General features: G+C 36.8%; 1 protein-coding gene and 1 pseudogene across 6 annotated transcripts in view; both read left to right on the forward strand.

The window, feature by feature from the left end:
- TTC17 (tetratricopeptide repeat domain 17) overlaps positions 1-25,555 on the forward strand; it is a 136,848-nt gene that overhangs the window by 100,301 nt on the left and 10,992 nt on the right. The gene's annotated exons all lie outside the window — the stretch shown is intronic.
- Positions 9,841-10,679, forward strand: LOC144578148 (peptidyl-prolyl cis-trans isomerase A pseudogene; annotated as a pseudogene).

Raw genomic sequence — 25,555 nt, forward strand, 5'->3', positions numbered from 1 at the left:
AACATCATTTAAACAGCTACTGAGTCAAAGGGAAAATATAAAATAAAACTTAGAATTTCTTAAAGATAAATGAAAACAAAATAAGTCTGTAGAACAGATTTAAAACAGTTTTCAGAGAAATTTTCGTAGCATTTAGTACCTGAATCGGTAAAAGTGAAAAATGAGAAGAAAAAATATGAATTAAACACCCAAAACCAGGATGAAAAATAAACCAAACTAAAACAAAGCAAAGAATTAACAAAGAAAAAAGATGCATTAATTATACAGAAAAGCAGTAGAAATAATGAATCCAAAAGCTGAGTTTGAGGCATATATCAGTGAAATAGATATGTCATTAACTAACCTAATAAAGGAAAAGGAGATCACCAAAATAAAATTCAAAAGGCAGGGGACTCTAAGAACTCTAAGAATTGATACTTTTTTTTACACAAAATAACACACACACATCACTTAGCAGAAAAGCCAGGACCTTACTAGGTGCTTTCTAGATGCTTTTCTACTCAAGTCGAGAACTAGCCAAGAATGTCCACTATATCTCCTACTACTCAACATGAGTTTGAATGTATTAATATAGACAAAGGAAACAAAGGCATTCAGACCACCTACTGTATCTAATAAAATCGTATGTCTGGAAAACCCAAAAGAATCCATGGAAAAGCAGCTACAAAGAATAAGAGAGTGTAGTCACATAACATGAAAAGTTAACACACATGTAAAAGTAATACTCCAGTTCGGATGTATAGTAGGTCAAGGCAGGTCAGTGCATTACAATAACTTGAATGAACCAGATAAACTTCTAAAATCATGTTTTTAAAGCTATCACAGAACTAGGCAAGCAACAAAATATGAAAGAACTAAATTGCTAGTGAGAGAAGAACTTTTCCAAAGTGAGCTGATGATTGCCAGCTGTGTCTCCCGCCTACTTCATGCCCCAGCATTTGTTGATTCCAGGTATGAGCTAAGAACTGGCTTTAACCTAGGGAGAAAGCCATTACTGAGGAAAGAGCAAAATTAAAGCTTTTAGCAGTTGTTCAAAGTGGAATTAACAGATTAGAAATCAAACACATGACCAGTTGTTTTCCAAGGAGCATTTGATGAGAACTAAGGCCACACAGGAGTCTGGGAGATCAGGCTCAAAACTTAGGAAAGGTAAAGTGAAGTCTCTCCGTCTCACACTGCTTAGGAAATAAGGAGATGCTGGGTGGCAGAGCCAGACAGAAGCATACGGCTGATTTTTCCCCTCAGGACTTTTGTCTTGATGCTATTTGGATGGGAGACTGAAGTAAGCTGGAGACCTCTAACAGGAAAAAGTCTTTAGGGCTGAGGAGACAGACACCTGATGTCATTCTTGTTCCTCAGTGGTGGCACTCAAGGGATTCTGACTGAACTGAGTCAGATTCAGTTGAGTCTTGCTAAACTGCATGCCTCAACCTAATTCATTATCAGGCAGGAATGAGTTGATCAGTCCTACAACTTCTTTGCTTAATAGAATGAAGGGAAAAACTGCCCTGATGAAATATAATAGCTGGAGCCTCTGTGGTTCCTTTATACACAAAGACCAGAATACAGTTTTTAGAAAAAAATACTAGATATGCAAAGAAGCAAGAATGTATGGTTGACAACAAAGCATAGTGCAGACAATAGGAGCAGATTTACAGATAATAGAGATATTATAGTTAGTAGACAAGGACTTTAAGATAATTACAATTAATATGTTCACAAAAATAAAGGAAAAGATGAATAGATGAAAAGAAATACCTTTTCACCAGAGAACTAGAAACTATTTTAAAAATCAGATCAGCATTCTAGAACTTAAAAATACAGTAATGAAAACCCTTTGAATGGGTTTAATACCAGATTGAACAGAGCACAGTCCAGAATTGGTGAACTAGAAAAATAGGCAGACAGGACCACAGAGAAAATAAGTGAGTATGGGGATTGATAAGAGCGTAAAAATCAGGACGGAAAAACTCCACAGATCTAACATACATCTCATTAGGGTCTCAGAGATGTAGAAGTAAGAGAATCGAGCAGAAGTGATACTTGAAGAAATAGGCTAGAATTTTCCAAACTGGATGAAAGGTAGCTCAGCAGATCCCCAAGCAGAATAGGTGCAATGAAAAGCACACCTAGGAACATTAAAAGCTTAAGAATAACCCAGAGGAAAAATATCATTTCTGTATCAGTTACCTGTTGTTAAAAACAGATGGCTGTTTAGCAGCCATTTATTTATTTGCAGTTCTACCAGGCAATTCTGCTGGGCTCATGTGAAGTCACTTAGGTTGCTCCTGCTACATACCCAGGATCTCTTCACTCTCATGTTTGGTGCCTCTGGGGAAGCCTGGAAGAGTGGGAGCTGTCCAGGCTCCATCTCTACGTGGTCTCTTAAGCACCATGGGATCCTTCCAAGTCCATCTGGTCTCTCCAGCTCCACATGGTCTCTCTGGCACAGTAATAAGCACATGATGGGTCAGGGCTTCAGAAGGGCAAAGAACAGAATCTGTCCAGCCTCTCAAAGCCTAGAAACTGATCATTTCAACTGCGTTCTTGTGGTCGAAGCCAGTCATCACAATGCCAGCTGAGATTCAAGGAAACGGATAGGACTTCACTTCTTGGTAAGACATGGGTAAGGAGGAGGGCAGCATAGAATTTTAGGTCTTCTCTCATTTACCTGAGCCCTCTTACAAGCTCAAATTGTTTAAATTCCTCCCACATGCAAAATAACACCCACCTCAAAAACCCCACAGTCCCATCCAATTATGGCATCAGGATCAGAGTCTACCTGTATACAGTAGTTCCCCCTCAACTGTGGTTTCCCTTTGCACGGTTTTCAGTTACCCATAGTCAGCTGAGTTTTCAAAAATAGTTGAGTATCGTATAAGACATTTTGAAGTAGAGAAAGATACAAACTATATCCACATAACTTCTATTACAGTATATTTTATAATTGTTCTGTTTTATTATTGTTTTTAATCTCTTACTGTGTGTAATTTATAAATTAAACTTTATCATAGGAAAAAATAGTGTTTTGTTTATAAAGTTCAGTACTATCTGCAGTTTCAAGCATCTGCTGAGGGTCTTGGAACATATTCCCCTCAGCTCAGAAAGGATTCCTGTGTATGGAGGAGGCTCCTCAGATACAGCTTCTCTTTATCTGTAAACCCATGAATTAGAAAAAAAAAATTATTGGTCCCACCCACCCCCACATGTACAACCTACATTATTATGGCAAGGATACGATGTCACAATTGACTAAATTTACGAGAGGAAATTGAAGGCATGTAGCTATCCCATGGCAGTTGTGAAATCCATCTGGCTATATGTCAGCAATTCCCCCAATTCCAGGGGTAGGGAACATTTGATTAGTCTATTTTGGTTCTCTGAAGTTGGCTCCCTTTTTTATTTCTCAGTCCTTGACTTTTTTCCCAGAGCTGAGAAATGTCCTGTTTTTGTAGCTTAATAGCTTTCTCAGCCTGCTTCTAGACTGTCTCTGTCCCAGCTGGCACAGTTTCCACTCTGGCACAACTTCTTTAAAAAGCTTTGTGGACTTTTAAATTATAAACCACTCACTCCACCAGAGAGAAGCCACATCCACAAAATTCTTCAAGAAGTCCCCTGTGTACTTTGAATGTGAATCAGAGATGATACCTTTAAGAGTCTTAGATGCCTTTTGTCTAACTGAGAGCGTCTGCTAGGCAGTGGCTTAACAGGTGGTCCTCAACTTACGATTTTTCAGCTTAGAATTCTTTTACTTTAGGATAGTCTGAAAGCGATATGCATTCAGTAGCAACCATACTTCAAGTACTCATACAGCCATTCTGTTTTTTACATTCAGTACAGTATCCAGTAAATCATGAGATATTCAGCACTTCATTACAAAACAGGCTTTGTGTGAGATGATTTTATTTAACTATGGCACCATGTAAGTGTTCTGAGCACCTTTAAGCAATGATAGACCAAGTTATGATGAGGTTAGGTGTACTGAATGCATTTCAACGTAATATTTTCAGCTTACAATGGGTTTATCAAGCGTAACCCCATCGTAAGTCAGGGAGCATCTGTAGTAGTAACAAGGTCATATTGCCGTGCCCTTCATTTTATCTTGACCCTGAAACCATAGTCTTACTGATAACACCCTGATTTTTTTTTTTTTTTTTTTACTTCAGAACCTTTTGCTGTAGAAGCTGGTACTGAGAAAGTTTTATTTTGTAACCCTGCATGTCCCAGGTTGAAAGTATTTTCCCCTAAATTCTGCCTGAAAACTGTACAGTTCCTTGTTTAGTTCTTCTGTCTCTTTTAATACCTTGTTATAGGTGTTTTTTGAAAAATTGCTCATCACTTCCAGCATTCTTCCTGGAAACCTTAGCCAGATCTATAATTTCATAGGTGCTTTTTCTGTCTTCCAGGATACAGTCTCACTTGTTTTGTCAGATTACATGGCTTCTGTCCAGCCTGAAATAGCAATTTCCTTGGTGGCTTTCTAGCCTCCATTAGTAGTTTCATTGCTGCCCTTCCACCAAATTGTCTATAACCCAGTCCCAAAGTAGTGCTACTTGTTTTAAGTTTCTATCATGACAATGCTCTATTTTAATACCAAATACTATTTCAGTTATCTTTTTCTGCCTAACACACCACCCCAAAATTTACTACCTTAATAAAACAAAACTATTCTTCACTTAAGAGTCACAACAGTCTGAACTGGACTCAGCTGGGCATCTCTTCTGGTCTCACCTGGAGTCATTTATGCAACTGCAGACATGTGGGGACTTCACTGGGGCTTGCCGCCAAAGATGGCTTTACACAAATGTCTGGTGCCTCAACTGGGGTGGCCGCATTAGCTGTCACAGCTGACAGTTCCCTCTCCAGCAGGGTGCTGGGCCTTTGCACCTGATGACTGAGGGCTTCAAGAGGGTGAAAGCAGAAGCATCCGGGCCAGGCCTCTTAGAGCCTGTGCATAAAACCGAAGCAGCACTACTTCATCTGTGCTGCCTTTCAAAGTATGTCCTGGGGCCTGCTCAAAATTATAGGCAGGGGAAATATCCTCTGCCTGATGGTAGTGACAAAGAGTATGTGGCCCATCTTAAATTCACCAGTTATCTTCACAGATACAACGAGATTGTTAGCTTCTGAAGAGAAAGGATAGAAACTAGAAGCCATTATAACAGCACATTTTAAGGGCTAGAATAAGAAAACTGCAAGCTTAGAATCCTAAACCAGCAAAAATATTCCTAAAACAGAGAGAATTTGGCACCAGTAGGCCTGCACTGAAAAATTAAAGGAAGTTCATCAGGAAAATCATCCCAGATAGAAATGTGGACTTGGAAGAAAGAATGAAGAACACTGGGAAGCATATGTAAATGAATAGTAACTGTACAAAATAATAATTGTACACCCTGAGGAGTTTCAATTTTATGTACTGTATATCTGAAATTCATGGTAACAATAACGTAAATGATGAGAAGGAAACAAATGGAGTTTAAAAGTCCTAAGGCTTAATTGATATCAGCCAAGTAGTAAAAGTAATAATTTACATTGGCTTTAATAAGTAAAAAAGCATGTTTTAAGCTCTAGGCTAACAACTAAAAATTATTTTAAAATGTCACTTAATAGAAGGAAATGGAATCATGTAGAACATTTGATTAATCCAGAGGAAGTCAGGGAGCGTAAAGGTACATAAAAGTAGAACACAAATAGTAAAATGGCAAATACAGACCCAAGTACATCAGGAGTTAAATGGAGAAAGACTGTGTAATTTAAGAATTAAACATGGGCTAGAATTTTTTTTAAACCCAGCTATACAGCTACACTCTTGTCAGAAAAAGTAAGCTTTAAAATAAGAAGCATTACTAGAGTTAAAGTGGAATATTTTATAACAATAAAGGGATCTGTGGCAGGCTGAATAGTGCCCCCCACAAAGATACCCATGTTCTAATCCCTGGAACCTGTGAAAATTATATACATACACAGTATGGAAAGAAGAGGACTTTGCAGATAAAATTGAGGATCTAGAGAGGGAGCAATTACCCTGGATTATCCAGGTGGATCCTAAAGCCAATCACATGTATTCTTAAAAAGAAGGAGACGGTACAGTATTCAGTAAATCATGAGATATCCAGCACTTCATTATAAAATAGGCTTTGCGCAAGATTTAATCCAGAAGAGGAGAAGGCCATGGGACGATAAAGACAGAGGTTGAGCTATGCAGCCACAAGCCAAGGAATGCCAGCAGCCACAAGAAACCAGAAGAGGGAAGTAGCAGATTCTCTAGATCCTCTGAAGGGAGCACAGCCCTGCTGACACATTGACTTTGACTCAGTGATACTGATTTTGGACCTCTTGTTTTCAGAGCTATGAAAGAATACATTTTTATTGTTTTAAATCACCAAGTATGTGTTAATTTGTCACAGTAGCTCTAGTAAAGTAATATTGATTTAATTCACAAGATAGGTATGTTCCATAAACTGTATGAACTTAATAACATAGTCTAAAATATATAAGGTAAACATACCTGGCAAAGAAAAGGGCATATTGCCAATCAAAGTAGATTTGAATAAAATTATAATAACTGAGAGCAGTTATTATTATAGCAGACCAAAAAATCACAATTACAAACCTGACCTAGTTGACATATATGAGCACTGCATCCAACAGTGACAAAATTCATTATTTTACATGCACAAGGAAGGAACATTTATCATTTGTAAACACTTAACATATGACTGAGCCATAAAAAAGGCCTCAACAAATTTTCAAAGATTGAAATTACTTAGCATGGATATTGACCAAAACAGATTAAGCCAGAAATCAGTACAATTATCATACAAAAATAAATAGCTTTCATATATACAACAAAAAAAGAGAAGTTTTAAGAGAATTTCAAAAGAAAGCATGTTAGGCAAATTTTTTCATGTCTATTAAAACTCTTCTGAAGAATGCAAAACGAGGCTTGAACAAGTGGAAGACTTAACCATGTTCTTGAACGTGAAGTCTCAGCATCATATGTCAGTTCTTGTAAGTTAATTTGTCATTTTAATTCAGTAACAATAAAAATGCTATGTTTTTCTGGTGTCAGCCAAGCTATTAATAATTGTAAGTTTATCTCAAAGAACAAACAATCAAGAATAATTAGATAAACTGTGAAAAAAAGAGCAGTAGGAGAAGAGGAAGATTTAACCTAGAAAACATTAAACGCTTATGGAGCCTTTAATGTAGTTTGATATTGCTACATGAATGCACAAACCAATGGGAAAGACTAGAAAACTAATTATATACGGCAATTTTGAATACTGTAAAGACAGTATCTCATCACTGAAAGGAAATGCATGTTTTAATGCTAAATACAGGAAAAGGTAAAATTATATCTATTTCACTGGGCATGGTGGCTCACACCTGTAATCCCAGCACTTTGGGAGGCCAAAGTAGGTGGATCACCTGAGGTCAGGACTTCGAGACCAGCCTGGCCAACATGGTGAAACCCTGTCTCTACTAAAATTACAAAAAAATTAGCTGGGTGTGGTGGTGCACACCTGTAATCCCAGCTACTCGGGAGGCTAGGGCAGGAGAATCACTTGAACCTGGGAGGCATAGGTTGAAGTGAACCGAGATCGCGCCACTGCCCTCCAGCCTGGGCAACAGAGTGAGACTCTGTCCAAAAAAAAAATTATATCCATTCCTTCTACACACCAAGATAAATTTTAAATGGTTCAGAGATTAAAAATGTTTAAAAAATGACTTCATACAAGTACAAATAGAATGCATGAGAATTTCTCTGTAACTTGGATATAGGGAAGATTTCCTAATTGACTCAAAATTCATACACACCAAGGAAAAAGATGAATAACTTAATTTTTTTTAAAACTTGCCTTTCATACAAACACTATGAGCAAAATGAAAAGCTGTGAGCAGTATTTTCAAATTACATTACAGATAAACGGATTTTAAACCTAATTTCTAAGGAGCCTTTAAAAAAGAAGGAAAAAGGTCGGCAATCTTAGAAAAATGGACTAGATTCAGCAGAAAAGAAAATGAAAGCAGAAAATTATGGAAAATAGTCAAATGGAATATAAAGAGAAAAAAATGGAAATATGAGCTTTTTTTTTTTTTCTTGAGACCGAGTTTCGCTCTTACCCAGGCTGGAATGCAATGGCATGATCTCAGCTCACCACAACCTCTGCCTCCTGGGTTCAGGCAATTCTCCTGCCTCAGCCTCCTGAGTAGCTAGGATTACAGGTGCATGCCACCATGCCCAGCTAATGTTTTGTATTTTTAGTAGAGATGGGGTTTCACCATGTTGACCAGGATGGTCTCGATCTCTTGACCTCGTGATCCACCCACCTTGGCCTCCCAAAGTGCTGGGATTACAGGCTTGAGCCACCGCACCCAGCCGAGCTTTTTTTTTAAAAAAAGAGAATAATCTACTACAATACAGGAGGCTGATGATCTAGGCAGAGAAACCAACAGCCTTTAGAAGTCTTGCACAGCTAGAGAAATAAGATTGGATAATAGAAAGGCCAAGATCCTGCTGAGAAGGGAAAGACAAAAATGTGAGCCTAGAACTCTTCACAGTACGTTGGCAAATTCTGAAGCTACAAAACACAGGAGACCAGAAAGCCAAGTAGAAAGCTGCGAAAAACCACTTGTTGGAGGCAAGTATTAGAGTTCAAGACACAGCATTGAGGACAAGAGGCTTTTGATGACTATCCAGTGATTTCATTTGGAAGGACTGGAGACTTGTGCCTTTTAAGAAGGGACAAAACTGAGGGTAAGTGAACTGTGGATCTAGGAATGACAAGACCAGCAGGAAGATTACCATTGCCAACTATAGCCTTTACACAATGGCATAGCAGCCCAAATTAAGTCAGTTATTGAATTAAGTTTATTGTCTACTTGCCAAGCTAAAGAAAGTGTGAGTGCTCTCTTTAGAAGATAACATCATATGGAGCCTCTACAATTTTTTAGACACAATGTCAACCCTTTGATAAAATTATACTAGGCATTCAAGAGATGGGACTGAAAACCAAGAGACAGTGCAGACAATAGAAATATACCCACAGATGATCCAGGAAGTGAAGTTAAGACCAGGACTTGAAATAGCAATGATAATGCGTTCAAGAAAATAGAAGACAAGGAGAAAATAAATAAAAGGGAAAATTTTCCCCAGAGAATTGGAACATGTAGGGAATAAAAATAATCAAATGGATATTCTAGAGCTGAGAATTGCAATAACTGAAATTAAGAACTCAATTAATGGATATAAAATTAAATTAGACAATGGAGAGCCCAGAGATAAACCCTCATATATGTAGTCAAATGATTTTCCACAAGAGTGCCAAGTGGTGTTAGGAAAACTGTATATTCAAATGCAAAAGAATGAAGTTGGACCCTTACCTTATACCGTATGCAAAAGTAAACTCAAAATGATCCAAAGACCTAAAACTGTACAACTCTTGGAAAAAACATTAGACATTATTTGTATTTATTGGATATGACACCAAAACATAGGCAACAAATGTAAAAATAGACCAGTTGGACTACATTAAAATTTTAAAACTTCTGGGCATCAGAGGACACAATTCAGAGTAAAAAGACAGCCTACAGACTGGGAGAAAATATTTGCAAGTCATGCATCTAATAAGGGGTTAATGTCAAAATTATATAAACAATTTGTACAACTTAAAAACAAAATAACCCAATTAAAAAATATGCAAAGGACTTGAATAGTCATTTCGCCAAAGATTATATGCAAACAGCCAACAAACATATGCAAATATGCTCAGTACCACAAATCATCAGGAAAATGCAAATTAAACCACAATGAAATCTCACATCACACCAATTAGGATGGCCACTATTTAAAAAATTAACAAGCATTGGCAAGGATGTAGAAATTGAAACGCCTATGCACTGTTGGTGGGAATATAAAATGATGCAGCTGGCTTTGCAGACACTGCTGCCCCCAAGACCCCCTGCTACTAGCCATGGTCATCCCCAGTGTGTCCTTCAATATCACCATCAACAGCAAGCCCTTGGGACACATCTCCTTTCAGCTATTTGCAGATAAAGTTCCAAAGACAGAAGAAAACGTTCACTCTGAATAATAAAGACAAAGGATTTGGTTATAAAGGTTCCTGCTTTCACAGAATTATTCCAGGGTTTATATGCCAGGGTGATGACTTCACACACCGTAATGGAATTGGTGGCAAGTCCATTTATGGGGATAAATTTGATGATATGAACTTCATCATGAAGCACACAGGTCTTGGCATCTTGTCCATGGCAAATGCTGGACCCAAAACTAATGGTTCCCAGTTTTTCATCTGCGCTGCCATGGCCGAGTGGTTGGATGGAACCATGTGATCTTTGGCAAGGTGAAAAAAGGCATAATATTGTGGAAGCCATGGAATGCTTTGGGTCCAGGAATGGCAAGACAAGCAAGATCGCCATTGCCAACTGCAGAGAACAGTAATAAATTTGACTGGTGTTTTGTCTTAACCACCAGACCTTTCCTTTGGTAGCTCAGGCAAGCACCATTCCACCCCATTTGCTCAGAGTCATATAATCTTTGTGGTCTCACTACAGTTCTTTGAGTCCTATATTTTCATTATCTCCCTCCACATATAGCTGGATTGCAGAGTTAAGTTTGTGATTGTGAAGTAAAAACTAACAAAAAAAAAAAAAAAGGTGCAGCTACTATGGAAAACAGTGTCACAGTTTCTCATATAATAAACATTGAATTACCATATAATTCAGAAATTCTGCTACTGGATAGATATCCAAAAGAATTGAAGACAGGGTTCCAGAGAAATAGTTGTACATCCATGTTCATAGCCATGCTATTTACAGTAGCCAAGAGGTGGAAGCCATCTGTGTGCCCATCCAAAGATGAGTGGATAAACAAAACATGGGATATACATACTCTGAATACAGGCTTAAAAAGGAAGGAAATTCCAACACATGCTACAACATGGATGAATCTTAAGGAATTATAGTAAGTGAAATAAGCCAGTCACAAAAAGGCAAATACTGAATAATTCCACTTATATGAGGTATCTAGAGTAGTCATATTCATAGAGACAGAAATTAGAATGATTGTTGCCACCAACTGGGAGGACAGGGGTGTGAAAAGTTGTTTGATGGGTATTGAGTTCCAGTTTTGCCACATAAAAAAGTTCTGAAGGTTGGTTGCATGATGTGAATATAGTAAACACTACTGAACTATTATTTACAATGGTTAAGATGATAAATTTTGTGAGTTTTCACTACAATAAAAAGTAGAACAGTAGAACAGATGATTAGTCACAGCAGAAAAGAAGAAAAATAGGTCAAAACATGTTATTAGAAAATATTCAAACTGAAGCATGAAAAAGAAAAATATTTTTATTAGAAAATATCCAAACTGATATATAAAGACATAAAGGAATTTGTGGAGATAGAGGGAAGATAAGGGAATAAAAGACATGTGGGACACATAAAAAAAAAAAAAAATCCAACCTACAGAATCCCAGAAGAGGAGAGAGAACAGGGCAGAAGCAATGTTTGAAGAGATAATGGGCTGAGAATTTCCTAAAAATTACAAAAGACATTATTCCACAGAATCAAGAAAGTGTGTGATCCACAGATATAAATACAAAGAAGCCTTACTAGAACATGGTAGCAAATTGCTGAAAACAAAAGACAGAGAATACAGTCTTAAAAGACAGAAGGAAAAAAGTCACTTTTAAATGTACAAGACTGACAGCTGACTTCTCAGCAGGAGCAGTGGAACCAGAAGACAACAGAGTGACGTTTCAATTGCTGGAAGAAACAGCAACAACCTAGGCCTTTGCACCCTGCAAATATCCTTTAAATATGAAGCAAATGAAGTAATCATTGTGTGTGTGATGGGCAAAACGATAGACCAATAGAACAATGGGACAGAAGAGAGAGTCCAAGAATAAACCCTTCAATGCATGGTTAGATGATTATCTCAAAAGGCACAATAGCATTTGAATGAAGAACGTAAAATCTCTGTAATAAATATGGCTGGAAAACATGGATATGCATATAGAAGAAGAAATAGAACCCATACTTCACATCATTCACAAAAATCAAATTAAGATAAAATTATAGACATAAAAGTAAAGCTTAATCAATAAAGCTACCAGAGCAAAACATAAGATATTCTTTTCAAGTTCTTGGTGTAGGTAAAGACTTCTTAGAAGGCATGAACTATATAAGAAAAAAAATTGATAAATTGGACTTCATTAAAATTTCTCAGCTAGGTATGGTGGCTCACAGTCTAATCCCAGCACTTTGGGAGGCTGAGACAGAAGCATTATTTGAAGGCAGGAGTTCAAGACCAACCAGGGCAACATAACAAGACCCCATCTGTGTTAAAAAATTTAAAAATTGGCCAGCAACTCCTGTAGTCCTAGCTATTTGAGAGGCTGAGGTGGGAGGATTGCTTGAGCCCAGGACTTTGAGAGTGTAATGAGCTATGATTGGGCCACTGCAGTCCAGCTTAAGAAGAAATAGTTTCTCTTCAACGGACACTTAAGGAAATAGACACAGACTTAGAGAAAATATTCACAATACTTATATCTGACGTAGAACTTGGGTTCAGAATATATAAAGAAGTCATACAATTTAATAATTTTTTAAAAGACAATGCAGTTTTTTAAAGGAGAGTTTTGTGAACAGACATTTCACAAAACATGATATATAATATGTCTAGTAATTACATTTTAAAAGTACCCAATATATTAGTCATCTATAAATGAAAAAATCCCAGTGAAATACCATTTTCATACCCTCTAGAAGGGCTACAGTGAAAAGGACTGATAATAACAAATGTTGGAGACGATGTGGAGCAACTGGAACCCTCATATGTTGCTTGTCGGAGTAGAAAATATGATTATTTTGGAAAACAGTTTGTCAGATTATTAAAGGGTTATACACACATGGCCCAGTAATTTTACAGCTAGATATTTATCAAAGAGACATGAAAACATATGTTCACAAAAAACCTGGAAAAAAATATTTACAGCAGCTTTATTCATAATAGCCAATAAAACTGAGAACAGTGAGATGCCTGTCAAAAGAAGAATAGGTTAACAGTTATCTATTGAGACAGTGTATACTGTTCAGCAAAAAAGAACCAATATCCACAATATTGATGAATCCCAATATTACTCTCACAAAAGAAGTTGGTCACAAAAAATGCATAATGATTCTAACTATTTGAAATTCTAGAATAGGGAAAACTAACATAGGAATAGAAATCAGATCAGTGATGACTTTTTGGGGGAAGGTGTTGACTGGGATACAGCATGAAAGAACTTTCTGGAGTGTTGGATATTTCTATGACTTTGTTACTTAATTGTCAAAAGTGAATGTTACACTTAGGATTTGAGCATTTGTTAATGTAAGTGATACCTCACTTTTTAAAAATGAAAGTTAAATAAAGATTTTAGACCACTAAAAGCTGAAAGATGTGTGTTACCAACAGATTGTACTAAAAAATCACTAAAGTGTTTTTTCAGGCAGAAGGAAAATTATCCCACATGGAGGCTCAGAAATATAAGAAAGAGCAAAAAAGCACAGAAAGGGTAAATATTGGAGGAGACAGAGAAATGAGGATGGCTGTACAACGTAAGGACAGTAACATCTGCTGAAGGAAAAATGGACTCTAACAATAATAAAGCAATAAAAGGCAGAAGGGAACAGAAATAAAAATGAAATAACAACAATAATAAAGCAATAAAAGGCAGAAGGGAACGGCACTGACCACGTTCGATAGTCCTAGGGCCAGTTGGACATTTCACATCCATGCCGCTGCAGCAGAGTCGGGGGTATACCTCCAGAGAGCCCTCACGTAGCTCGCACCGTAGTCCAGGGTCCATTCTCTGCCCACCTGCCTTTTCTGCCACGTGTCAGTTCAGGTAGAAGGGAACAAATCAAATTATTAATTGTGGCAGCTACGCTAACTTAGATACCCTAGGTTCCAAAACAGAATCAATATCTTTTGTAATAGCCCCATGGACATTACATGGGGAGGGACATGGCTGGCTATGAGAACCCTGACACTTGGAAACTCAAAGCTGTTGCTTTTCATCAGGTATTTGTAGTTTATTTACAGTCATCCCAGTCCAGATAGGTTTACCAACTAGTGTTATTTTTTTTTTTTTTTTACCAAATGTTACCTGTAACAGATATTAGATATTTAGGGAAATAAAGCTACGAGTTTAATCCAACATGGTTTTCCATTTTAGGCTCACAAACTGACTCACAACCTTGAGTTAGTAACTTCAGTACTGACTTTAGGGTAGATAAGAATTACCTGGAGGCCTTGTTAAAACACAGATTGTTGGTCCCTATGACTTACTTCCTAACTCAGTAGCTCTAGGGTGAGGCTTGAGAATTTACATATCCAGTAAGTTCCCAGGTGATACTGGTGATACTGCCGACCCATGGACCACACATTGAAACCAATGCCTTATTCAGTAACAGTGATAACAAAGTACAAGTGCCCCTTTCCTGTTGACTATTCACAAAAGGGTCCTCATATACTCTTAGCTTCAACTTTTAAAATACTAGTCATTATTATTTCTTCAAAAGCCCGTCTCTAATTGTCTCCTTAGGGAGTTTTTGAGTTTGCATTGACATTGTCACTGTCAGCAGATGGCTTTGACCAGATTCCATTTTAGGGTTAAATCCATCTGCATTATCAGAATCCTCAGGTTGCAGCTTAGAGGGCTCCCCCAGTGGCCGTAGACTTGCACCAAGCTGCTGCCATTGCCACTGCACCAGTTTGTATGCCAGATTACCACATAGTCCTATGCAACCGTGTGGGCTGCTGCAGAGTAGTTCCTCTACTGTCCTCCACCTCCTCAGGTAGTGGCTCATAGACATCACTCCGTGCTGACTGGATGAGCAGGCAACTCAGCTTGGTCAGAGCCAGCCGCCTGCTCCACCCACTTTGTCCTATCACAGACCCAGTCACAGACATAAACTCTCAAACCCATGTGCTTGTCTCCTTCCCACTCCCAGCCAGGAAACAATGCCTAGTTTGGCCTAAATGCATCAGCCGCACCAAGGCAAAATCGTTTCTGCCAACTAGCCCAGGGGCAGCTGGGTTTCTGGTCAAGTCCATTTTATGGACAGTGAAGAGGAGTAGACAGTGTCTCTCATCATAAGTTTGTCTCCAGCTTTCATCCCTTCCCACAAGGGGAAGATTTCCAAGGGAACATAACCAAAAGATTAACATGAGGTCAACTTCCCATGAGTATTCATTGATGAAGTGCCTGGTTTTAGCATTATCAAGAAAGGAATGGAAGTAAGGTAATAATATGAATCTTTAGTGTGTAATAGGTTGAAAATGCATGTTGCAATTTCTAGGCTAACCACTTAAAGAATAGCAAAACGTGTGCGATTAAAGGAAAAAGAAAAACAAACATTTGATAAATTTTTTTAAAGCGACAGAGGAGGACAAAAGGAATGGGTGAAATAAAAGGCAAATCGTTAAATGACAGATAAACCCAATACATCAGTAATCAGAATAAATATAAAAGGAGGAAGTACTCCAGTTCTCCAGACTGACATTATCAACTGGGTTTAAAAATATTAACCAAATTATGTGCTTTTTAAAAGTAACACTTCTTAAATACACAACAGTTGAAATTATACAGATTTTTCAAAGCTGTATCGGCCAGTCACAGTGGCTCATGCCTGTAATCCAGGCATTTTGGGAAGCCAAGACAGGAGGATTGCTTGAGACCAGGAGTTTGAGACCAGCTTGGACAACATAGTGAGACCATCTCTACCAAAGAACGCAAATAAACCAACCTACCCAAGCATGGTAGCATGCCCTGCCTACTCTGGAGGCTGAGGCAGGAGAATCCTGAGCCCAGGAGTTTGAGGCTGCAGTGAGCTATGATTGTACCAGTTCCCTCCAGCCTGGGTGACTGTTTTCAGAAAAGAAAAAAGATATATCATGCAAATACTAGTAAAAAGTAAGTCAGTGTAGCTATACTAATATCAGACTAATATGTAATTTAAGGCAAGAAGCATTACTACAGTTAAAGACAGATATTTCATAATGATAAAATGATCAGTCTACCAGGGATATAGAAAATTATAAATTTATATGTAACTAATAGCATAGTTTTAAGTTATATAACAAGTATTAAACACGAATCTGCAGTCATAGTGGAATTTAACATACCCCTCACTAAGTGATAGAATTAAGCAGACAAAATTGGCTAAAAATATAAATCATCCTACTAAAAAACAAACGACCTAACTGATATTTATATAATGTTGATTTCAACTATGACAGACCACTCATTTTTAAAAAGCTATATGGAACATTTACCATCTTGATCATAACCTGAGTCATAAATTAAGCCTCAGTTAACTTTTAATACATTTAAATCATTTACATTATGTTTTCTGACCATAGTAGAATTAAGCTAAAAAAAGATCAGAAACAAAAGAAAAGATAGAAAATCTCCAGGCCAGGTGCAGTGGCTCACACCTGTAATCCCAACACTTTGGGAGACCAAAGCCTGTGGATCACCTGAGGTCAGGAGCTCAAGACCAGCCTAGCCAACGTGGTGAAACCCCATTTCTACTAAAAATACAAAAATTAGCCAGGTGTGGTGGTGCATGCTTGTAACCCCAGCTACTTGGAAGGCTGACACAGGAGAATCATTTGAACTCAGTAAGTGAAGGTTACAGTGAGTTGTGATTGCTCCACTGCACTCCAGCCTGAGCAACAGAGCATGACTCCATCTAAAGAAAAAAAATTCTCCAGCTAGGACACGGTGGCGCATGCCTGTAATCCCAGCTACTCAGGAGGCTGAGGAAGGAGAATTGCCTGAACCCAGGAGGTGGAGGTTGCGGTGAGCCGAGATCGCACCATTGTTACCAGCCTGGGTAACAAGAGCGAAACTCCGTCTCAAAAAAAAAAAAAAAAAAAAAAATCTCCAGCTAATTTGGTAACAAAATTAGAAAATATTTTGAAATATCTAATGCAGTATAAAAGATACGGCATATCAGAACATGTGGGATGCAATTAAAGCAGTACTTGAGGGGAAGTTTATAACCTAAATGGATATATTAGTTTAAAACAGAAAGGGGAAAGGAGATGAAAGTCATTGATGTATGCTTCTAGCTCAAAAAGCTAGAAAAAGAACAAATCAAAACCACACTATATTGAGATATTTTTCACTCATCACATTGGCAAAAAGTCAGAAGTTTGATAAGACAAAACCTCTTAGACTGTGGGGAAACACAGGGCCATAAGTTGCTAATGAAAATGTGAAATGGGCTGGGTGCGGTGGCTCATGTCTATAATCCTAGGACTTTGGAAGGCTGAGACAGTGGATCACTTGAGGTCAGTTCAAAACCAGCCTGTCTAACATGGTGAAGCCCTGTCCCTACAAAAAATTTTTTAAAAATTAGCTTGGTATGGTAGCAGACATCTGTAATCCCAGCTACTCAGGAGGCTGAGGCAGGAGAATCGCGTGAACCGGGGAGGCACCACTGCACTTCCTCCTGGGCAACTGTCTCAAAAAAAAAAAAAAAAAAGGAAATGGATGACCTTTACAGGGAAGAAATTGACTGTATCTAGCAAAATTATACATTCATTTACCCTTTTAGCCAGCAATTCTACTTTTAGTAAATATTTCCAAAAATGCATTGGCAAAAACATTAAAACAAAAATACTTATGAATGAGGCTGTTTATTGTAACCTTATTTGTAGCAAAGTGGAAATAACCCAAATGCCCAGCAGTAGTAGAGTGATTAAATGAGAAGTTCCCCATGGATGTACATTATGTGTGAACATCCACACAGTGGAGGCTTCCACAGCTGTCAAAGAGAAAAAGGACCATCTCTATGAAATAAAATCTCCATGCTATCAAGTGAGGGAAAAAAAGTGGAAAAAATACAATATCTTAGGTTACTATTTATCTTTTTTTTAAAATGGCAAGGGAAGAGTGGATAAATATAGAGAAAAAGTTATTTTTAAATAGAAGACTAAATCTTAAAAATATTTTTAAATGGTTTTCCATAGAGGAAAGAAAATAGGAGGAGAGGACAAGGAATGAAGCTGGGATCCTTTAATCTACATTATTTTTCAGTTTGACTTTGAAACCAAGTAAATATTTGGCACAAATACACAAAATTTTTAATAAAGCAGTTTCTACTTAAAAGTAAAATTAAATGAGCCTAACTGTGTATTCAGTTGGTATTATAACCATATCAAGGGGAATTATCAAGAGGAATTATTCCAAGTGACTTTAAAACACAATTACAGTTGACCCTTGAACAACATGGAAGTTAGGGGTGCCAACTCCCTACACCACTTAAAATCCACATATAACTTTTGACTCCTCAAAAACTTAACTACTGTTAGCCCACTGTTGACTTACCAAGTCTGGGAAAGCAAGGAAGCTCCCAATGACAACAAAGTTTGTAACAAAATAATTTGAAATGAACTTGAATAAGCTCCCATTGGCCAAACACAGGACAGTTTGAGCAACAGGAAGATAATAACTGCAGTGAATGAAATGCATCTCATACAGTTAAACTACTGAATTTGCTATGATAATTGTGCCTTGGAGAACGTATGGTATACTAGTTCGTTTTCACTCTGCTGATAAAGACATACCTGAAACCAGGAACAAAAAGAGGTTTAATTGGTCTTACAGTTCCACATGGCTGAGGAGGCCTCAGAATCATGGCAAGAGGCAAAAGATATTTTTTACATGGCGGCAGCAAGAGAAAAATGAGGAAGAAGCAGAAGTGGAAACCCCTGATAAACCCATCAGATCTCATGAGACTTATTCACCAACACAAGAATAGCATGGGAAAGACCAGCCCCCATCATTCAATTACCTCCCACTGGGTCTCTTCCACAACACATGAGAATTCTGGGAAATACAATTCAAATTGAGATTTGGGTGGGGACACAAACCATATCACATGGAAATAGATTTTTTTCAGTATAGATATAAGTAAAAGTAAAAAGCATGTATCTTTCCTTTTCTATATTAGTATTTTGCAGGGGGTGAGCAGTTGATGAGGGAAAGTCTCTCTAGGAATATTCCAATTAATAAATTGGCAGTGATAACCTCAGAATATTACAGTTTTGTAACTCTTAATGAATTTATGGCAATAATTATCACTGGCTACTAATATCTCAAATAGAGACACCCAGGCAGCATGTATGTTCATTAGAAGCACACATCACTGCCTATAAAATAGTTTCATCCCTACTCTTTAGAAGTTAAGTCTAAACCAGTCACTTCTCTAATTACAATTTATGAGAAATAATGGAACAAAGGAGCATGTTAAATGGTGCCATGAGGATGCAATAGCAGAGTCTAATGCAGAAAACCTGCAGGACAAATAACCCTATTTCTTCTACGAAAATAAATTTGGAAAGAAAAAATCTGATGAAGATGGATGGACTCCAAAGATCACAGCAGACTTAAGGAGAAAGCAGCCAATTACAATGTATGGAGCTCATTTAGATTGTGATTCAAACTGTAAAAGCAAAAGGAAACTTCTGTAAGACACTTGGGGGACTTAGGAACACCAGCTGAATACTTGATGATATTAAATAATCATTTTCACTTCTTTAGGCATAATGTACATAAGCTTATATTCTAAACGTTGAGATTTTATCTTTTAGAGGCATATGCTAAAGAATTTACTGGTAAAATTATATGAAATCTGGAATTTGCTTCACATTAACATGGATAAGGGTATAGATGAAACAACATTGGCCATGAGTTGATAAATGTTGAAGCTGAATGATCAGCACATGAGGGTTCATTATGTTTTATTTATTTAATTTAAAGAGGGTATCCATCTGTCACCCAGGCTAGAGTGCAGTGACACAGTCATAGCTCACTGCAGCCTCACACTCATGGGCTCAAGTGATTCTCTGCCTCATCCTCCCTGCCCCACCCCCCAAGCCCCTCCAAATAGGACAACAGGCATGGACCATGCCAAGCTAATTTTTAATTTTTTTTTTTTTTTTTTTTTTTGTAAAGATGCAGTCTCACTATGTTGCCTAGACTGGTCTCAAACTCCTGGCCTCAAGCAATTCTCCCACCTTGGCTTCCCAAATTACTAAGATTACAGGTGTGAGCCACCAAACCCAGCCAGGAGTGCAACTTTAAAAAGAGTAGTTCCTTTATTTTTATATACACTTGAAGTTTTTCATTATAAAACATTTAAGTGATGTGATTACGAAGATGAAAAAACAAATAGTATCAGAAATGAGTAGGTAAATTTAAAAAGCAAATTCGCACTTCTTCAACAAAAATAAATTGTGTAAGTCAGATATTCAGTTGATAGGTTACATGAATTAGACATAATTAAATAGTGAATTGCAAGCTTTGTAAAAAAAAATTTACCTGGATTATAATAGAGATAAGGAGACAAATGAATCAACACGCTTAGGAAGTATCATGTATTCCAACCTGGAAAAATAAAAAATCCATACCTACATACATTATAGTAGAACTAACAGCAAAGGTAAAGGTGTCTTAAAGCATCTGTTTCTGTCAGGGTACTGCCAGGAAAACAGAAATAACACTAGATATTTCAGAAAAGCCAATTTAATTTAGAGAATTGATTGCATTGTTGTAGAGAGCTGAAAGAGAAAAAGGAAACAAGGAAGTAAACGAGAGATAACTGTAGGGAACCAGCTCCACCTCAAGGTGTGGCAGCAAGTGATTAGAGTTTTCAGAATTTGAAAGTTCACAGAAGAAACCCTGAGGAGCTGGAACTCCTGCTTATGCAAAGGACAGCACTGCCGTAGAAAGGTGCAATGAGGCTGGGTCTGGGAGTGCTGAAAGAGCCTGGAGACTGGAGTGCTGTTGCTGGCATAACACTGACAGGAGCAGCATGCAAACAGAAAGTCCCTTCTCCCTCTTGCCTTCCAATCTCCTAGTGCACATGTTTGCTGAACCTAACAAGAAGCCTGTTAACAAACAAGAAATGTGCTTTGCAGAGTTGCAGCAGACTTATGACAAAGCAGATTTGAACCTGAAAGATACAAACCCAAACATGGTGGAAAATAATGATTTGTGGGATTTTAAAAGAAATGACTGAAAGACTGTACAAAGTAGAATGCATATTCAAGAATGGGATGATCAGAGTTTAGGTTTTCAAAAGTTCTTTTATTGTTCAGGAGAAGAGACTTAATACATTGTTTAGACTTCGTTACATTTTTACAATAAAATTTAAGGATATCATTAAAAGAATGCACAAATCTAAAACCTGTGAGAATAAAATAATGATGTAAGAAGAGAATGACCCAAAAATATCAATAGAAGAAAATGAAAAAAAGAAGGCATTCAACAATCTGGACAAATACAAAATAATCTATAATATAGCAGTGACAATAATGTCAAATTGGAAAATTTTTAAAGGAACTGCATATTTTTATGACTCACACCTAAAACATAACAGAAATGTTTCAACAGTTGGAAAATAAATACCAGATACAAACTAATCAAAAGGAGGTACGCATAGTTATATTAATTACCTGAAAACTATGTATTTCAAAATAAAAAGTATTAAGATTAGAGAGAATGACTGCATAATGATAAAATGTTTAAATTACCAGAAAGATGTACCAGTTCTAAATTTAAACATATTCAGTAAAATAACCTCAAAAGAGGTAAAGCAAGAAAAAAAAAGATCTAAAGTTAGAAATTGCAAATCTGTTGACATAAACACCCTTCTCCATTGTGGCTAAGCCAGTCAGTTTGTACCTATGTTTATGTTCATGAGAGATATTGGTCTGTGGTTTTTTATTATAATGTTTTTGTGAAGTTTTGTTACCAGGATAATAACGGCCTTGTTTAATGTGTTAGAAGTGTTTCCTTCACTTTAGTTTTCTGAAAGAGTCTGTAGAGAATTGGTGTTCTTCTTTAAATATCTGGTAGAATTTGCCAGTGAAGCCATCTGGTACTACAGTTCTCTTTGTGGGAGGTTTTTAATTACAGTTCTAGTATCTTTAATAGATATAGGGCTATTCAAATTATCTCTTCTTTGGTGATCTTTGGTAATTGTGTCTTTCAAGGGATTTGTTCATTTCATCTAAGTTGTTTAATTTATAGGCATAAAGTTCTTCATATTATTTTCTTATCCTTTTACTATCTGTAGGATCTGTAGTAATGGACCTTCTCTTAATCCCGATATTGGTATTTTGTATCTTCTCTCTTTTTTTTCTGATCAGACTCACTAGAAGTTTATGAATTTTATTTATTTATTTATTTTTGGATGGGGACAGAGTCTCACTCTCTCCCAGGCTGGAGTCCGTGATACATACTCTCAGCTCACTGAAACCTCTGCCTCCTGGGTTGAAGTCATTCTCGTACCTCAGCCTTCTGAGTAGTTGGGATTACAGGCAGGTACCACCACACCTGGCTAATTTTGTGTACTTTTAGTAGAGATGAGGTTTCACGATGTTGCCCAGACCAGTCTCAAACTCCTGAGCTCCAGTGATACACTCACCTCAGCCACCATGCCTGGCCAGTTTTATTGATTTTAAATAATCAGTTTGGGGATCCCCACTGACTTTTCAACATCTTTTTGTTTTCTCTTTCATTTATGTCTGCTTTTATCTTTGTAATTTGTCTTCTGCTTCTTAGGATTTAATTTTTTATTCTTTTTTTAGGTTTTTAATAGTTTTTTTCTTAAGTTTTTAATATAAGTTGTATCATTGACTTGATCCCTCTCTTCTTTTCTAATGTAGATGTTTAGTGCTAAAAGTTTCCTGTAAATTTGTGACAAATTTGATCTGTCATGTTTTCATTTTCATTCCGTGTAAAGTACTTTTTAGTTTTCCTTCTGATTTTTTTGGCCCATGAGTTATTTAGGAGTATGATATTTGGTTTCCAACTATTTGGGTGTTTTCTAGATATCTTTCTTTAGTTGGTAGCTAGTTTAATTCCATTGTAGTAAATGAACATACTTTGTATGATTTTCATTCTTTCCCACTTATTCAAGCTTGTTTTATGGGCCAGAATATGGTCTACCTTGGTAAATGTTTCATGTGCTCTAGAAAGGAATACTGACTTCTGCTGTAGGTGGAGCATTTTAGAAACATCAGTTAGGTTAAGATCATGATAGTATTGTTCATGTTTTCTTTGTCTTTACTGATTTTCTTGGTCTTCTATAAATTGTTAAGAGGCTAAAATATTCAACTATATTAATAATTATGAATTTGTTTATATCTTATTTTAGTCCTGTAAGTTTTTGATTTGTGTATTTCTAAGTTCTGTTACTAGGTATAGAAATCAGTAAAATAGAAAACAAAGATACAATAGAGAAGATGAACAATCTACAAGTTATATTTCTTTGAAACAAATAGTAAAATAAACTTCTGGCAAAATTAGATAAAAAGTACAGATACTCAGTGTAAGGGAAAAGGGTGAAACAAAACTATAATTATATCAAATTAAGAGATAAGAAAGGGGTATAATTACAACTTTATGCCAATAAATTGAAAAACAAGTCGAATTCTTAGAAAAACGTAATGTACTTAAACTGATTCAAGAACAAAAAGAAAACCTGAAGAGTCTTCTAATTCTCAAATAAATTGAAGTAATACATTTTTTAGAAATCTTCTCACAAAGAACACAACAAGGTCTATTGATTTTGCAAGTATGAATTGAGAAATACCTCATCCTAATATAAACAGACTTCCAGACATAAGAAAAGGGTATGGCATACCAGTTAATTCCTTGAAACGGGTATAGCCTTTAAAACAAAACCAGACATTGTGAGAAAGAAAAATTATTCATAGTTATATATGTTGCCATGTGTAATTTTTAAGTTAGAGACCACTAACCTCATGAACTTAGGTTTCAAAACCATTAAGTAAAATATTAACAGATTGACTCCAGCAGCACATTTCTTTAAAAAAAAGATATACCTTGATATATCCAACTTGTTGGGTTTATCCCAGAAATACTGAAAATGGTCTAACTCTAGGAAAACGTAAAAGTTTCATCACCAAATTAAAGGAGAAAACTATGGAATCATTTTAGATTGCATTTGACATAACCCATACCCATTTATGATGTAAAACTAATGTAAATAATGTGGTGAAAAGAATCAACAGAACGTCTACTTCAAAGATGATTCTTAATGAGAAAATAAGAAAAAAGTTTTTTGAAATCAGGAAAAAGAATGCAGACCATCACCACTTCTTTTCAACCTTGTACTGAAACTCCTAGCACGTATAGTAAATCAATAAAAAGAAATTAGGCTGGGCTCAGTGGCTCACGCCTATAATCCCAGCACTTTGGGAGGCCAAAGTGGGCAGATCACTTGAGGTTAGGAGTTCGAGACCAGCCTGATCAACATGGTGAAACCCCCATCCTAAAAACATATAAATTAGCCAGGCATGGTGGCACAGCCTGTAATCCCAGCCATTCAGGAGGCTGAGGCAGAAAAATCACTTGAACCCAGGAGGCAGAGATTGCAGTGAGCCAAGATTGCATCACTGTACTCTAGCCTGGGCAATAGAGTCAGACTCCGTCTCAAAAAAAAAGAAAGAAAGAAAGAAATGGCAAAAGTATAAAGAAGAAAAAGCAAAATATTATTCAGAGATGATATGATTATCTGTATAGTAAACCCCAAAGAATCTACAGACAGTTTTTTGGAAACACTATTTTCCTCAAAGTAACTTCCTATAAACTCAAAAATTAAAAAGTTGCATTTCTGTACAATAGCACAAAATTTGAAAGTGTAATTTTTAAAAGTATACATTGTTTCAAAAATATAAAGTTCTCAGTAAATCTTATAAAAATTATTAACACCTGTATGCGCAAGAGATAAAACTTTATCAAAAAGTATTTTAAACAGCCTACATAAACAGATATATAATGTTCATGGATAAGAAGGCACATGTTATGAACATGTCAGTTTTTCCCAATTTGATTTATAGAGTCAATGCTATTGTAAGCAAAGCACCAGCAGGGTTTTTTATGGCACTTGAAAAGCAGGTCTTTATATGGAAAGGTAAAGCTTGAAGAATAGACCTGACACTCTTGAAAATAAAAATAAGTCAGAATTGCCTTACTTTTATAATAAAACAAAACATTATGCATTTTGCTCAAGCATAAACAAAAATGGCTAGGAAGACTAAATGGAAAGCCCAGAAACAGACTCTAACACAGGGGTCCCAATTCCCAGAGCACAGACAGTCTGTGGCCTGTTAGAAGCTGGGCTACACTGCAGGAAGTGAGTGACATGTGAGCTTCATCTCTATTTACAGCAACTCCCTATCACTTGCATTACTGCCTGAGCTTCTCCTCCTCTGCCTTAGATTCTCATAGGAGCGCAAACCCTATTGTGAACTGCATGCACATGCAAGGGATCTAGGTTGCACAATCCTTATGAGAAACTAATGCCTTATGATCTGTCATTGTCTCCCATCACCTCCAGATGGGACCATCTAGTTGCAGGACACAAGCTCAGGGCTCCCACTGATTCTGCATTGTGGTGAGTTGTATAGTCATTTCACAATGTAATAATAATAGAA

Source organism: Callithrix jacchus, chromosome 10, assembly GCF_049354715.1.
Source record: "Callithrix jacchus isolate 240 chromosome 10, calJac240_pri, whole genome shotgun sequence".
NCBI lineage: Eukaryota > Metazoa > Chordata > Mammalia > Primates > Cebidae > Callithrix > Callithrix jacchus.